The 17760-nt window shown below is 40.6% G+C and overlaps 2 long non-coding RNA genes across 3 annotated transcripts; both read left to right on the top strand.

Annotated features, from left to right (window-relative positions):
• The first annotated feature begins 924 nt into the window (after window positions 1-924).
• Window positions 925-3863, top strand: LOC121596744. Of its 2 annotated transcripts, XR_006005309.1 has the most exons (4): window positions 925-1148; window positions 1246-1412; window positions 2531-2683; window positions 2777-3863. It is a non-coding gene; the product is annotated as an uncharacterized LOC121596744 (long non-coding RNA). The 2 variants fall into 2 exon arrangements; XR_006005310.1 differs by lacking the exon at window positions 925-1148 and having other exon boundaries at window positions 1182-1412.
• Window positions 3864-6884: 3021 nt separating this feature from the next.
• On the top strand, window positions 6885-8380 carry LOC121597108. The gene is made up of 3 exons (XR_006005381.1): window positions 6885-7452; window positions 7587-7752; window positions 7834-8380. It is a non-coding gene; the product is annotated as an uncharacterized LOC121597108 (long non-coding RNA).
• Window positions 8381-17760: the final 9380 nt, after the last annotated feature.

Raw genomic sequence — 17760 nt, 5'->3', positions numbered from 1 at the left:
TTGAACAAGCAAGCTGCAAGCGTCTTCCGATCTTTCGTTCTTCCGAAAATTCAATACATTACAATAGTTTATTTCTTCTTACTCAGTGTTTTGATTGTTGAACGCCGAGGACGAAACTGCAAGCTACTTGCTTGTCCGGTTTCTACCGAAGCTCTGACATAAACATCAACGCTTCAACACATCGTTGTTCACTCACACATCCATGTTTTCAAGCGTTCATATGAGGCAATGGGTTAAATCGAGCTGCTCACAAGAAGCAAAAGCTAAAACTGTAGAACAGTTGTCACCTGGGTAACACCCAGTCAGACACCCTTCTGTTAATTTACCCATTCGAGCAGTTTAGTGTCTGGCATAACAGTAATTTAAGAGCAATTTAGCGGATGGAAGTGTTGTCGTTTGTTGCCAGTGAAAAGATATAAATAAGAGCAAAAAGAGTGTAGTTTTAATGATCTTCAGCGGAAGAAGACGACGGCGGTGTGTTCTAAACTGTTAAACGTAAAAATCAGCCGAGAAAGTACGTTTATCAGTGCTTGTTGTGCATCATTTTCTCCGGGTGAAGCGGCTGTACATGTCGAGTTGGCTGAAAAAAATAGAAATTGTTTGTATAACTTAAGGAAAATGAAATGAGGCCGAAAAAAATAAAAAAAAAATTGAGGAAGGAATTGATAGGAGCTATCCAAACTTTGACAGGATCTTTCAAAACTGCTCGAATGGATAAATCAACGACTGCTAATTTACCATTAAATTACTCTTAAATTACCGGTAATTTAGGGGTAAGATAGGGGTAAATTAAGTCCGATTTGTCTGACTGGGTAGTTGCGATATTAATACACCTTGTTACTACATACATCTTGGGAAAAGATAACCTCTATATTATGGCCACCTTGTAAACGGGTCAGATGTTCTGTTCGATAGTTGCCAGAGCGCGGCGTTAATTGCTTAGTGTAACTTGAGTCATATGCATGACGAGATGAGGCAATCATTCCGATATCGCCAGCTTTCTACGAAAATGCTAAGCGGAAATTCATTCAAAATATTTTTCAGTTGTAAAAATTCTTAGTTTTTCATCAAAAAAATTTAGCAAGTGATTTAAAAAAAATCGTATTAAAACATGGTCATGTGTCCTCCGCGCGATCGGTTACGCAACGGTACTGATTGTCAACGAAACGATCAAGCTGTTTCGTATCGTTTTTGATCAGACACCTTATTTTTTTTCTCGATCTTTGTCTCTCTCTAACGTCACAGCCTCACTTCCGTTTCATTATCATATCGTTCTTTTACACTGAAAGTGCCGAGCTGTGCGGTTGAGCTATTATTGTCCTGTTAATATTTCTGCTTGATATATTCGTGTTTGATCTTTCATCATTATAATGGGATCAATAGGACTCGTCCTGGAAGAAAGCAACCAATTGGTAAGTAACCATGCCCCTAAAAAGCGTATCCGAAACGTATAATATATAATATTAAGCAGTGTTCTAACCTTTGGTCTGCGGACCACTTGTTCCCACCATCAAGAATAAATTTTCATCAGGCATACCCGGGTAGGCCATACATTTTGTATGGAAGAATGTGGTTTTTCGTGGTTGAAAGCGTGTACTTTTGAATTACTTGTTAGATTTGAATGAATACTATTTTATAGGTTCATAACAATGTTTTATAACATATCGTAGTAAAATTAGAATTTAAAAAATCCTACCAATATTTTTTCAATAAAAATGAGCTGTAACTCCAACACCCCAACCGGCCAGGCCGCAAGTTTTGAGAGGATGCTAAAGTCTTTTCTAAATTTTACTTACGTTTTTTTTTTTTTTCAAAAGTTCTATACATTTGTTAGCTGTTTTGCTTGTTATATAAAAACATGTTGATGATCTATAAGATATGAAAATTAGTTGCTTCATCATGTGCTCATATCAAAAAGAACACCTTGGCGCAGGAATGTCCTTATTCCGTGTACATTATTGTACCACTACTTTTCCCAATAGGAATTGCAGTTCATTTCAGTTTTTCAGTTCAGTTCAGCTGTAATGCCACTGCTGAACCATAAGATAATTTTTCCCGCAAGATATACTTTCAATCGATGAATAAATATTAAAATTCAATTATTAAATTATAGATTTTTTTTCAACTGTTTAACACAACTCGTGCAAAGTCTTATCCGTCTTTCAGGCGACACTTAATCCTAGTTATGTAGCTCCGATAGATTCACTATTATTGCATTTTACCACGCAATTTTGGGTTAATCTACAATGGAAAGTTCTAAATGTTCATCGTCGATTTTGCAAGCAAGCAATTGACTTCACTTGGAAGATAGTTCCAAGCAAGTACATATTTGTCTTACTCTATTATCATTATTATTTAAACGTTTTGAGCCACACAACTACTACGCATGATAAAATGGATGAAACGAGATTTCCGCATCCGTAGGGTTGTTTCCGTAAATTTCGTTCCAAAGGATTGTGTAGCATATAATTCCTATGTTCCTTCTCTTTACCTGGAACCAATTACTAACATTTTTCTGTACCATTTCCAGAATATATCACTGACCGCTACAATTGCGTCGGATATTGTGCTGCTCGTCATTCGTGTGGCACAGGTTCCAAATGTCAAGTAGATACTTTGGTAGCTCCATAGCGTTTCTCTGTAGAGATTCGTCCATTCGTCGTCATCCTGGAGGAAAGCAATGGTAAGTATACAAGACCTAATGAACCATGGTTTTATAAATAACATTAATTTACTAATGCATAATTTACCATGTCTTACTTCATGCATTTGCCAGCGCATCAAGCATCTTTTAACAAACCTCTGCAATTTTTAATCGATGCTACTGCTCGAATCCTATTACGTTACCGGCTGCGTAACTGAACTGTGCTATGTTCACGCACTCATTTTATAGCGTTGCGCTTTAAAAATTTACGTGTTCTATGATTGACACGTAATGCTGGTATCCATTTCTATGGAAGGTACGACTGATTATGTCTTACTTCATGCATTTACTGCACCTCAAGCAACTTATTACTTACTTTCGCCATTGCGGCTAGCAGCGGTTACGCGCATCTGAAGTTGCCGATAGCGGAACCTGAGCTGCTGCCACATCTTTTTGCACTCCGGCACCGATCTCCGTAGCCCCGCAGCTATTGTACCCCATGCCCTGGCAGTAAGGGTTTTATTGCCATAGTACATATGACTTGTCTGCCAGAGCAAGGGGTGTTTTTCAATGCAACGCAAAAGCTGCAACTTTAGGCTACGGGTTAATGCCTTACAAAAAAAGACAAATCATGAATTATTACTGTATATGGATAGCCATATGTTGGCGATTTTATTAAAATCCATACGAGACATCTGAAAATGTATGACTGCAAAAACACAAACCACACAGGCGTGAAATTGCAAAAATACTGCTAGTTGCTATCTTCGTGTAACTGCAGCCGGAATAGTGGCTCAATTACTTTTGTTGAATAAATAAATAAATCAGCAAAACAATAATTCCTAGACCTCACAAAGCATTGAAGTCCTAGCGCCCTCAAACCTTCCTATCGCGTCAATTATAGCCTGCAGAATTCTGGAGGCGTCTTTATTTTTTAGTTTTTGGCCTCATTGCTTGAGTTGCCACCTCAAAAAATGGGCCAAAATCATACGCCCCTATATCCTCCTCCCTAGGTACAGGCCTAGGAGTAGAGGAAGCCACCGGGTTGCCCAATCCGCCAGCTTACAAACTTAAATCACTATTTCGAAGCGCATATTATCGTGAATATTTTTGTTTTGTCTTAGGTTAAAACTTTTGCCTTATCAGTATAGAAATAAGTTCTGTACGCCTGTAGTGGCTCTAATATTTTAATTTAATAAACAAATAAATAGATAAATAAATAAATAAATAGATAAATAAATTAATAACTACATAAATAAATAAAGAAAAGAAAAATTCAACAATTACGCGTCCTCAAACCTTCCTATCGCGTCGATTATGGCCTGCAGAATTCTGGGGGCGTCTTTTTTTCTTTTTGGCCTCATTGCTTGAGCTGCCACCTCAAACAATGGGCCAAAATCGTACGCCCCCATATCCTCCTCCCTAGGTACAGGCCTAGGCGTAGAGGAAGCCACCGGATTGCTCAATCTTCCAGCTTCCTCTACTGGTCGGCACGGAGCCTGGCCATCTCTCTGCAGCATGGCATCAGAGCTGCTGCTTTTTAAGAAGGCCATGGCCTCGTACGCGATTATACTTACTCCTCTTACCACACTAGGTTCCTCTTTTTCGGACTGGAGTCCCTCCAATATAGACGAATGACGGCACAGTGTGTATTTCTACATAAACTACTTTGTGGTTTTATTGACGCCCCATCCATTCTTGAACAGGCTAACTTACGTGCACCTAGACGAATCCTTAGGCTAATATCATTATTTTGAACAAATTTTAGATCGACATAGTTTGGCTTAAATAACCCGATTTCAAAAATGAATTATGCCTATTCTCTTGCCAATTGCGCTGTTTATTTTAATGTTAGAGTGAACAAACTTATGTAATATGTTTGATGGCTGTTACGGTCGCCATGTGGTATGTTTTGAGATAGTCACGGTATGTTCGATTTTGGGTCGATCGCAATGTAGTAACTTTGAACTCGCGTTGGCCAGGGTGGCCTTCAAACATCGTTTGAGGAAGGTCATCGTTTGCCGAAATAAGCAGAACTGAGGTGGATACTGTTTCGAAGCGGACGTTCGACACTTGATCGTCCAGGTGATCATAGAAACCTTTAGGAGGTTTCCCTTACTGGAAACGTTGGAGTTTAGAGGCCTTACCTTGGGTAGGGGGACATAACTTAACTCTTTAAATGAAGAAGTCGATATATGTAGGATGGGCATATTTCTATCCTGACAGTCCGAACGAATCTAACTTGCCATGATCGGAGTTGGTTTTATTTATACTCAAAAGAAGTTAAGGGTTTCTCACAATTGGTTCCGGGTTGTATGTTGGAAAGTTATTGTTTTCACTAAGCTAGTTACGATTGTCTTTTGTTGACAAGAATGATGGTTCTTGTCACTAAGTTCCTGTTTTAGGTTTAATGCTTCTACTGTTCCTGCTTTGGGTTATAATGCATAAACTGTTCCTGCTTATGTTGTACGTTTCGGTTGGTTCTGTTAAGTGTGTCACAATTGTTTTTATATGAACGGTGTGGCCTGAGCTCTTCCGGGTGTGTATGGTATGATCTGATTTGCTGTGTGTGTTATAATGGATGTGATGCAATGGTGTGATTTGGCTTTCCAAAGTGTGTTACTATGTGTCTGTGGCTGGTACTGTGTATTACAATATGTTCTGTATAGTATAGTATGTATAGTAAAAACAAATAAATACATACATAAATAAATAAATAAATAGATAAATACACAAACAAATTAAACTTCACAAAAACAACACAATTACGCGTCCTCAAACCTTCCAATCGCGTCGATCATGGCCTGCAGAATTCTGGGGGCGTCTTTTTTTCTTTTTGGCCTCATTGCTTGAGCTGCCACCTCAAACAATGGGCCAAAATCGTACGCCCCCATGTCCTCCTCCCTAGGTACAGGCCTCGGCGTTGAGGAAGCCACCGGGTTGCCCAATCCGGCAGCTTCCTCTGCTGGTCGGTACGAAGCCTGCAAAACAAGAGCACATTATCGTATCACCTTTGCAACTCATTCTCTGTTTTATCAACATACCTGGCCATCTCTCTGCAGCATGGCACCACTGCTGCTGCTTCTAACGAAGGCCATGGCCTCGTACGCGAACCATTTTGGCCTGTACCTAGGATCTGAAATTAACATTAATAAATAAAGTCCGATTTATGATGCCTTACTTCATGCATTTACTGCGCCTCAAGCAACTTCTTACTTACTTTCGCCATTGCGGCTAGCAGCGGTTACGCGCATCTGAACTTGCCGATAGCGGAACCTGAGCTGCTGCCACATCTTTTTGCACTCCGGCACCGATCTCCGTAGCCCCGCAGCTATTGCACCCCATGCCCTGGCAGTAAGGGTTTTATTGCCATAGTGCATATGACTTGTCTGCCAGGGGTGTTCCGATACCAAGGCTATCAATATCCTTTTTTGGCATCGGCAAAAAACGCCTGCTCCATTTGCCAGTCGCTCTTTACTAATTTTGTGCCGCATCCGAGCTTTGAGATCACTCAAAAAAGGATCAAAATTCAGCTTCATATCTTTACAGCGCGTCAAGCAACTTCCTACTTACATTCGCCTTTGCGAATAGATGTCAGCTCACGCATCCTGTTCTGTCGATACTTGTACCGGAGCTGGTACCACACCTTCCGGCAAATAGCCATTCTGATTTGGCGATAGTTGTATCGGAGCTGGTACCACACTTCCCGGCAAATAGCCACCGTTGTGGCTAGCCTGCCGGATATTTTAACCCATGCACTGGCTGTAACACTTCTATTGTTCTAGAGCGCATGGCTCGTCTGCCAGAGCATGAGGTGTTCCGATATCATGGCTATCAATAGCCTTTTTTGTCCCTCCTTGAGTAGTGCCGGTGGTTGAACGGCAGTGACCCGTGTACCGTGACCTAGCTCACGGTAATATACGGGGCCGTATCATTACGGTGGAGTCAGGTTAATGAGGGTCTAATAGGGTACATCGGGGGGTGTACCTAGTGGAGTACAAGTTGTGCTCGCCGAATGTAGCCTTAAAGGTTTGCAGATTGGCTTTTTGCCTTTCCTTCTCCCTGCTGCCTAATGGGGCCGGAGGGTTCAGAAGAAAGAGGCACATGGAGTGCGTTTAGGGCGGTAACGCGGCACGCTTAGTGTCGTGAGTCCCCCACTCTACGTCCCCCACGTAGGTTAGTCATAAAGATTTAATTCTCCATGTAAAAAAAAAAAAAAAAAAAAAAACGTTTGGAATTCGAGATCGCATCTGATGAAATTGACGTACATAAAAAGCACAGTTTATAAGCATTATTTAGATGCTCTTCTATCTTCTTAGGATCACTTACCACTTAGCATAGCATAGATATTTTTCGCGTCTCACATCTCTCATCAGCTGCTGGCCAATGTTTCGTCTATTTTGACTCAGGCAGAGAGAAGATGATTGTCCCCTTTTTTGTTATTACATGGTTGGTTGGGGCCAAACTTTCATCGCGACCTTTCTAATCTCTTCTGATCGGCACTCACAAATCGTGTGGATTGCGCGTTCACCGACATCCCTATAGTTCGCACGCCCACTTCGACATACAGCCTCATTTGAGTGCCATTCTCGGCCATCTAGGGGACCATTAGGTTGAGATATAACACGATGTTAAACTCATTATCGCTTTCTTCTCAATAAAAGCGATGAGATATTTTCCTTGGCAATGGGATGTTTCTCCTGCACAGGTTCGTCGATTGTCTCCTGCAGAAACGTCATCGCCACGTATAAGCGTACTACGAAGGTCTAAAGCTCGAATCTGCGCTACCCTGAAGTTCGAATTCCGAGGTAAGTTTTAACTCTAACCTTACTGTAATATTTTTACTTCATTGCTTGCACGGCACACCTTATACGAGCATTTGTGCTTTGGCTGACATTTTTTATCATTTCTAAATCATATCCTTTCTTTAACCAACCACTAGCTGCATAAATGAGCCAGCCAACATCGTGTCGCTCGTCATCTTGTAGTATGAGTTCCATTTGCGGCATTACACTTTTACCGCAAGGCACTGTTTCATGGATATGCCTGAACGTTGCTCTGGAAAGATTCGTCTATTCGACGTCGTCCTGGAGGACAGCTATCAGCTCGTAAGTATACCACGAAAGCCTCAGACCCGCAATGAACACCTAAAACGATACACTAATATGCCTCATTTCTTGCATTTGCAGCGCACCTAGCATCTTGTAACAAACCTTCGCCATTTTTGATGGACTCTTCTACACCAACACCGCACGTTAAAACTTTTATACTACAGTAGAACATCGTTTGATGTTCTATTGAAATAAACACTATCAGCTATTATATACTCATTGTAACACACTTCACAAATCCATATCACACCATTACAATCTACTGAGCAAGAGTTCAGGCCATACCGTTCACACAAAAACAATTGTATTACACTTCACGAAAACAATCGACACGTTAAACATACGCAAAGCAAGCGCTACAGCAGTCCATTAGGTGAATCGAGAGCACACAGTCCACAAGTATTTAATACTAATTTTAATTTAATACTAAATTTATTTTTTATACTAAATGGCGACCGTACCCAAAAGCAAACTTACCACAAATTATTTGATTTTTAAATGTTAAAATGTATCAATTGCAAACACAGTTGAAACAACGCTAGTTCCTGGTCCGCGGCGACCATTTGATAAATTTGGCCCTCTGCCTCAAAAGTTTGCCTACCGCTGTACTACGCGAATCGGAATAATGGACGGGTAAATTATGTGATACATCTTTGCACTTCGCAACGTTACAACCCATTATGACATATTCTATATTCCGAGTGTGTTCTATTCCAAAGCATCGGTTGATGTTCAGTAAGGACTTTTTTCAAACGGTTATTAGGTTATCTGTGACCGCTCTTTTCTTAAATCCCTCAAGATCACAACATCACCATTGAGAGACCATCCATCTCACCAAAATCTGGGAGTAATAGCAGGTCTTCTGATTGGACAGCCCACCACCACTATCCTGTGGCGTCGATATCACCGATCTCAACCGAATAGCATCGATTTTTATTTTCTAGAATTTGATTGGCCTCATTCGCCTGTTTTAATCAGTGTTGTGATTCTAACAGCTATTAAAAACACAAATATAAATAATAGTAAACACAGACAAGAATAATAATACAGATACATGTGCAACCCCTACGTTGCCCTAGAGCGCTCGGCGTCAACTTCGACGATTGTTGCTACGCACTCACCCAGACACTCAGCCACGATCGTGCGTCGATGGCCGACTATCGATGTCGACGTCGAGCAGGTGGCTGCGTACTTTTATGCTGCAAAGACAGTGCTCTCACTACAATCAGTAAATTCATTACATTCTTAAAATCTAACTTTTTTTGCAAGCTATTTGTGATATACAAATTACCTTATACCGGGTAGTCTCGGATTACTTTAAGCAATCTGTTGATTTTATGAAAAATGTGCATCTGGTTTACATAAGGTTTTGGTTAAAGTTCTTGATAAAGGCTAATCATACGAAAGAATTGTAAAAGTTGACGCTGGCAATGGCTGTCTGCTGATAGGATAGTGTCGATGCTGGGGTCTAACTCGAAGGTTATGCGTTCCGCAATACATCCATGGCATTCGGTCAAGATGTGGCGGACGGTGATATCATCAACGCTACACAAAACGCAAGGTGGTGTTGTGGTCTTCATGATTTTCTGGAAAGAGCGACCGCTGCTAAACAAATAACCATTCCAGCAAATTATTGGTGAGGATATTTTTGCTAAGGCAAATTGAGTTACGGCGTGAAGAGTGTTATGGCAGCAGGCCGGGCTTTTACGTTCTGCGATGGCTAGTCGATCTCCTATTTCGTTTCCCTGAATACCTGTGTAATCAGGAGTCCAACAGAATATGAATTATGGTGAATTCGGTACAGCCTGTTCCCGAGTTCCGCGGTTTGTGCGTTCCCGAGGAATCCGCACAACTCGAATATCAGCGTGCCGACGGAGCCGTCGGTTTCGTCAGGCCCGTAGAAGCCATTGTAACAGTAGGAAGTATTTGGAAGCGCTATAATGACTCAAATGGCCGGTATAAGCAATAAAATTCAATACAAAATTAGGAGTTGATTAATCAAAATGACTTCTTTATTTACTGCACTGGAAATATTTTTAAACAATACCTGGTTCAATACTCTTTCTTTAAACCTTGGGACACATTTTAAATTTAATTTGTGAAAATATGCATACACTCTTTATTTAAACTGTTTTATTCGACAAAAATATGAAAATATGCCGCTCGTGAGAGATAGTCGGTGATCGTTCTTGTGTATGATGCGAGAAATCGATACATGAATGGGTGCTCTCTCATACGGACAGCGATAAAGGCCAGACTTGCGTGATACGCTTGTATTAATTGTTATATGGTAATTTTATCTGTGGCGAATAATTTTATTTTATTTTAAAGAGAATAAGTTTTAAACTACAATTCGACGCCTTGCTTTAATTTGGCTTCATGAGAATCTGCGTTTTTTTATATATTTTTAAGCTAATATAGTGAGGCTAGTTTTGCGTGTTGTTTTGAATGAAGTGTTCACATTATTTCAACCGCCAAATGTTAAACTCCATATAAAACATTTAGCTGCTATCGTAAAAGCCCCCAATATCCGCAGTAGTGATGAAGTCGTGGGTGCGCTCCAGAGAGCTCATGAGATTGATATAGGACAGCGATTTAATGATAACAATAAAAAAGTAATAAAAAATTATGACAAAAAATAAGTAGGAGATAAACTAATATATCAGTTGAATTAGAAGGATTGATATTGATAGGAACGGCTAATAATAATATTCAAAACATAAAATTGAATTAATCAAGCAATTTGCTTGAATGGGCGAAAGAGCCGCAAGCGCTAGACAGGCCGGGCGAAACAGGAAAGAAAAGGAAGTTGCAAGAGGACGGACGTCAGTCTCGTGGTTGAGCGATTGTAGCAAGGTTGCAGGGAGGATCGAAATCGGAGAAATAAAGTTAAAAAAAGAACAAATTTTAATAAAAGTGAAGTTTATTGTATTGTTAACGAAAAAAATGTGCATCGATCACGACACTCACTCACCATCACTCCACCCATCCACATCCCAACATTTACCTTTATCAAAAAAAAAAAAAATCCGCAAGTAGCCAGTTTATTTCAATCCCGTCTTGGTCTTCTGCTGGATACATTAGTTTATGTCGGCGCCCATTTCTACGCTCAATATTAACTGTCTCCTTCGGAATGATTTGAAGCATGTGTACTAAATAAAGCATACTTTAAAAATCCAGAACGTTCAAAGTGGGACAAAAAACGTGAAACCCAATTTCTCAACAATACTAAATGCGCACCAAAAAGGTAAAGAACAACAAACATTCAAATTCAAAACGTGATCAGTTTATTCATTATAACCTCAAAACTATAACCTCAAGTTTTAGAACTAATTCACCGATTAAGATATGCAAATGAGGCCAATCGGCTCAAAGTCTCTATGAAAGAAAACAAAAAAAATCCGTGATGGGCGTTTCGAGCTGCAAAAGGGGGCGGCAGCCGATGTGCTGAACTCGCTGGTTCTGTTGCAGCCGTTGGCGATGTAGACGGATACGGTAGTGTTGCTACAGCAGCAAATTAATGCTCTCCTGTCGAGAGCCGTTACACAGGACGCCAAAATTCCTCGTGAGGCAACCATTCCGGATGTTTCTGCGGTGACTAAGTAATAAAAAAATAATGAAAAATAAATAAATAAATAAACAAATAACATCAACCGTCATGTGTACTGAGGGGATCAAGAGTGCGAGAGAAGTTAAGTGAAATCAAGGAGAGCGACAAAATATTGAGACATGCAAAAATGAGGATGAGAGAGGAGAGATTGGACGAAAGTAGAGATACAGATGGAGAAGGCTCGCGGAAAGGGAGACAGACGTCTACCGGTAGCTAGCGGTAGCTCGGATCGAGAGAGAGTAAACTCGGAGCGAGAGAGAGAGAGAGAGAGAGAGAGAGAGAGAGATCGTGAGATCAGGGAGAGTAGACGAGTCAGGCGACAGGGAGAAATAAGCGAGCCTTGACCCAAACGACCAAAACGCGCGATGAATGGGTAAAACTATGGACCTGAAATGGGGCCCTATCTCAGTACCCATACTGGTACCCAAAGACAGACACTTTTGGACTTATTTTTTGCGAGAGAGCAAAAAGCTGATGCTCCTCCCTCTCTTCCCCTTCTCTCACGAATTTCATTTGTATGAGTTCTAGGAGAGGGGGGAAAGGGGAAGAGATGTAGCAAGTGGGTTAAATATAATTGAATGATGAGTAGAGGGAGGAGACTGACACATTCACCATCACTCCCCACCACACCGCCAATATCGAGAATTTGTTATTTTCCGGTGGTGTTTGGGGGTATGGGTTTGGGGGGTGCGCCAAAGAAGAAGAAGAAGAAGTTTCTGTGGCGTTCTGTGTGGACCACAGATACTCAATGGAAATGCTGTGTACATTTTTGTACAGTATCTCATTGCGACGGTACCTCAAAAATGTTATTGCGCGATCGAATCAGGAATCGCGCATCGGATCGATGGAAGAAGAGAGTACGCACGAGGGGGGAGAAGAGGAAGCATAGAGAAAAACGCAGCTCATTCACTCATACATTCTTACAGCAGCAGGCAATTCGCGAGAACATGAAATCGGGAGAGTATATTTGAACGCTCGCAAATGAGCGCAGGCAGGAGCGGTATAGAAGATAAAGCAAGACAGCCGAGTTCAAGCTAGGACCAAAATGTCTCATTGGGGAGTCAGTCTTATGGTTAATCGCAACGAGATCGGTTGAGCGTAAGAATTGAATAAAAATACGATAATACGAACCAAATAAATATTTAAAATGTGTGACGATCACGACATGTACAATCAAAAAATCTTAATCATGTTTTGTTTTCTAATTTTCTGGTACTTTCTCTCAAATGCTTGTTTGAAAAGTTATTTACTTACATTACTGTAGATCTTCTTCTATTTGGAATAGCATCCTTCGCAAAAATGCCAACCCATAAAGGCTTGCGAGACTTAATTCATTACCACGCAGCCGGATAGTCAATCCTTCGTAGCTACGGGGAGATGGTCCATCCTAGGTTTGAATTCATTTGAATATTGCATCTTGCACTTGAATATTTTCAAGTGTTTGTTCATTGTGCGTATTAGATATTAATTACCGTGATGAGTTATAAAAGTGTAAATAAATAACCATAGTCACATAACATAACAGTGTAGTATGATCAATTTTTGGATACTTCGCTGTAGGTCCATGTTTAACTGACAAGCGGACTGATTAAACCCGGCATTTGACCATGGCAGGCGATCATGTAAACCCGGTAGTGGTTTCCCTTGCTGGAAACGCTGAAATTTAAAAGCCTTGCCGCCTGAATGTAGGGGACATAACTAAACTCCCTGAATGAGTTGGAAGGCGAACTTTTAGGAAGGGTAACGGCCTATCTTGGCAATCTGAACAAATCTGACTTGCCATGATCGGAATTGGTTTTATTTTTACTCAAAATAAGAATTTGATTTTGTCCTAATTAAATTTGATTTTTATTAGTAACAATTTATACACTCCTGAGGCCGACCAAGACCGCAAAGCGCTTGTAGCGCCAGATAAGTAAGTAACATTTTATTAATTCAATTGGTGAGAGGTGTTTGTCGATGTGTGCCTATGCTGCTGTTTTACTGTGTTGCGAAAGAGGGTTTCAACTATTGTTACTAAAGAATGGATGTTTTCGTCGCTGAGCTTGTAAGTTGCCATGTGTTCTCTGTTTGTCTACTTAGGTGCAGTAATGCTTGAATTAGCTGATGTTACGCGTTTCGGGTGTTTTCAATAAGTGTTTTACAATTGTTTTTGTATATGAACGGTGTGGCCTCAACTCTTCCGGTTGTGTTGTTATGGTACGATCTGATTTGTTGAGTGTGTTATAATGAATGTGTTACAATAGTTTTGTTTGACTTTCCAGTAACCCAAGTGCCACAAATCTACTAAACGACCACTAAACGCCTTCTAAACGACTCAAGCTCTCTACCTAAACGGAATATAGAAAGACTTCGTTTAGCAGACGGCAAACGACTCATGCATTCTAAAAATAGCGAAAAAGCTGATGGCGCTATCTGTTGGTGGGATACCCCAACCAGTTGAGCCTTCATCGCTTGGAGGAGAGCTTTCTCATTTCCTCTGTACTGTTGTATGGTTTCGCATTGAAGTTATGCATCGCTAGAACTAGAACGGCGATACGATTGTTTAAATACTAAACTCCAACGGAATCCACCAACACTGAAGCAAGTGAGATTTGAGTAATGGTCGTTGGTGTTGATACCCACGTATCTGACCACACGACCATTCATATAGATTTTGCTCAGAAAGTTAAGATGAAACTTGTCGAAACACATTGCAAGAAAAGGATAGCAATATAATGATGAGTTGTAATACGCCATCTATTGATCAAACCAATGAAGCTGTGGAGCTTTCTTTTTTTTTCTATGGATATTCAATTTTCCAGTCGTTTAAGCTTAATCTGTGGCGCTTGGGAAGTGTGTTACAATAGCTGATAGTATGGTTTATAACAAGTTCTATATTGAAGATAACCGTAGTAGTATCGACACAAATCTTGTCTCTTTGCTGAGTTCCTGCTTTCCAGCGCTTGACAACGGAAAACAAGTCGACACTACCTTTACTGACTTTCATGCCGGATTCGAGCTATCATCAAGCTATCTCATCAACAGGAGGTTAAATTAAACGCCCCGTTTTCGACACCTTTCACCAGCGCTTCGGGAGCATTTTCCCATTCACACCAAGGGATCATTCGTGGAGCACTGGTTTTTCTAACATTTATAAACGACATCATCTACGCGCTTCCGAACTGCCATACATTACTTCATGCTGACGATCCCAAGATGTTTACGCCTGTTTCGGATACTAATGACTGCTTGAGACTTAAAAATTGTCTGTATAGCTTCCCTTCTTGGTGCAAACTATATCGTTTGGGTGTCAACATCAACAAATTCGCAGTGATTACGTTCTCGAGAAAAAGATTTCCAATACTGTACTATACTGAAGAATACTATACTGTACTGAACTTTAAAATTGCCGACATTTCAGTTCCAATAACTAACTCGGTGCGTGAATTTAGGTGTGCAATTAGACGGCTGTTTAAAGATTACTACGAGCTCTGTATTTGCAAAGCGAACCGCTTATTAGGTTTAATTTGACTTGTTGGTGAAGATTTCAAAGACCCATTTCAGCCTTTAATATATGTATTGTGATATCGTGCATACAATCCTTAGGTGTTTTATGGACTCCTACACAGCAGTACATTATAGATTGTGCGCAATGTTATATCGTTTGCCTTGGTCTCGCGATTATACTTACCCATCATCTTACCGCACCAGGTGCATCCTTTTCGGACTGGAGTCTCTCCAACACAGACGAATGACGGCACAGTGTGTATTTCTACGTAACCTACTTTGTGGTTTTATTGACACCCCTGTTCATTCCTGAACATGTTAACATGTTTGGGTCAAATGACCCGATTACAACAATGATTAATGCTTATACTTCTACAAATTGCACTGTATATTCTAATGTTAGTGTAAACAAACTTAAAATACTATATCGAAGCGCATATTATTGTAAACATGTTTGTTTTGTCTTTGGTTAAACCTTTCGCCCATTCAGTATAATATAAGTTATGTATGTTAAAACAACGACGAAAAGCAAACCATCAACCGAGAGAAATGTAACGCGACGAACTTTGAGCAAAAAGAATAACGACCAAGCTTCGATGTTAGTTCTTTTATTCCTGAGACGCAACTGTACAAGTTCACAATTTTGAATCGCTTATATACTACCATACGCCAGTACTGTCAAACCCAAAAAACAAAACGTTGCTTATTCATAACAGTGTAGGCCTATAGTGGCTCAATAACTTTTATTGAAGAAACTAATAAATACATAAATAAATTAATAAACTAAACAAAACATCAAACAATTAGGCGTCCTCAAAAAGTCCGATCGCGTCGATGATGGCCTGCAGAATTATGGGGCCGTCTTTTTTTCTTTTTGGTCTCATTGCTTGAGTTGCCACCTCAAACAATGGGCCAAAATCGTACGCCCCCATATCCTCCTCCCTAGGTACAGGCCTAGGCGTTGAGGAAGCCAAAGGGTTGCCCAATCCGACAGCTTCCTCTGCTGGTCGGTACGAAACCTGCAAAACAAGAGCACATTATCGTATCACCTTTGAAACTCATTCTCTGTTTCATTAACATACCTGGTCATCTCTCTGCAGCATGGCATCAGTGCTGCTGCTTCTTAAGAAAGCCATGGCCTCGTACGCGAACCATTTTGGCCTGTACCTAGGATCTGAAATTAACATTAATAAATAAAGTCCGATTTATGATGCCTTACTTCATGCATTTACAGCGCGTCAAGCAACTTATTACTTACTTTCGCCATTGCGGCTAGCAGCGGTTACGCGCATCTGAACCTGCCGATAGCGGAACCTGAGCTGCTGCCACATCTTTTTGCACTCCGGCACCGATCTCCGTAGCCCCGCAGCTATTGCTCCCCATGCCCTGGCAGTAAGGGTTTTATTGCCATAGTACATATGACTTGTCTGCCAGAGCAAGGGGTGTTTTTCAATGCAGCGAAAAAGCTGTAACTTTAGGCTACGGGTTAAGGCCTTACAAAAAAAAACAAAAGACAAATCATGAATTAGTTTAACGATAACTCAAAATTTTAGCACTACATCGGCAAGCATTGGCTTGGTAAGGGTCCATTTAGTTGAAGAAAAGAGACTACCAACTAACTGTAATACATGGTTTTTCAGGGGTTCTCATAGTAGTGGGACACTTCCTTGACTCTTTCTTATGAAAAGTGAGCTTCATATGATGGAAATTGGACTCTATGGCACCCTATTTGGACAAAATCCTTGGAAAATGCTATTAAATTTGTCCAACAAAGGTGCTAGAACTCCCAATCCCCATTACATTAAGTTAATTTCAAGTAGGAAAGAGTCAATAAAGTGTCCAACAGCTACGAGAACTCTTGGAAATGGAATTCTTTAAATGATAAGTGGATAAATGTTGGATGGGTAATAGTCCTATCCTAACAACGAATCCGGATAAAGATATCCGAACGAATCAGACTTGCTGCCATGGTCGGAGTTGGTTTTATTTATGCTCAAAAGATGATACACATGGCTTTCATGCATTTGATTGTAAAATGTGTTTTTGTCTGAATTAAAGCTATGTTGCGCTTCCAGTGTTTTTACGAACGATCTGGAAAGTTTCAACTGTTCTAGCCAAAGAGCGGGTGCGTTAGTCGGTCTTTTTCTATGCTATATTTTAAGCGATATGAGATGCTATCCGTTCTCTACTTAGCTGCAGTAATGATTCAATTAGCTTATGTTACGCGTTTCGGGAGTTTTCAATAAGTGTTTTACATTTGTTTGTAGATGAACGGTTTGGCCTGAACGCTTAGTGTATTATAATGAATGTGTTGCAGTAGTGTGTTGTGTTACTTCCGAAATGTGTTAATGTTGTGGCCAGCAATTAGGCTAATAAAATGTTATTTTAGGTAAGAGCAATGCGAATAGATTTGTAATTCGGAGAGCCGTGCAGGGCTTGGCAGATCGTCCGATCGTTTTCTCTTGATCTTGGGCTTGGTTGCGAGCGGACATGTGTAGCGATGTCCTATTTTAATTGTTAATGTATAGAGGTTTTAATTCTGATCATTGTGTTCGCGTCATAATTACCATCCGAACACAACAGTTACGATATGGCTCTAGCGGATAGTGAGGTTTACATACCAGCTCACGCGAGTTTTATGCTATGCTACAACAGTATTTTTCCTTACCTTCACTCGATATCAGCAAAAGCCACCAATACGGCAAGAATTGCCGTCTTTATCGTTGTCGAATAGCTGCCAGCTCACGCATCCATCCTGATTTGGCGATACTAGTATCGGAGCTGGTGCCACGCTCCCTAGCCTGTGAGCTATTCAGCCCCATGCTCTGGCATTTACACTCTGCCATGCTCTGGCTTTTGTTGTAAAGCTCATGACTCGTCTGCCAGAGCATGAGCTGTTCCGATAC

Source organism: Anopheles merus, chromosome 3R (assembly GCF_017562075.2).
Source record: "Anopheles merus strain MAF chromosome 3R, AmerM5.1, whole genome shotgun sequence".
NCBI lineage: Eukaryota > Metazoa > Arthropoda > Insecta > Diptera > Culicidae > Anopheles > Anopheles merus.
The sequence above is the reverse complement of the archived record's forward strand: the minus strand, read 5'-3'. Positions and strand labels throughout refer to the sequence as shown.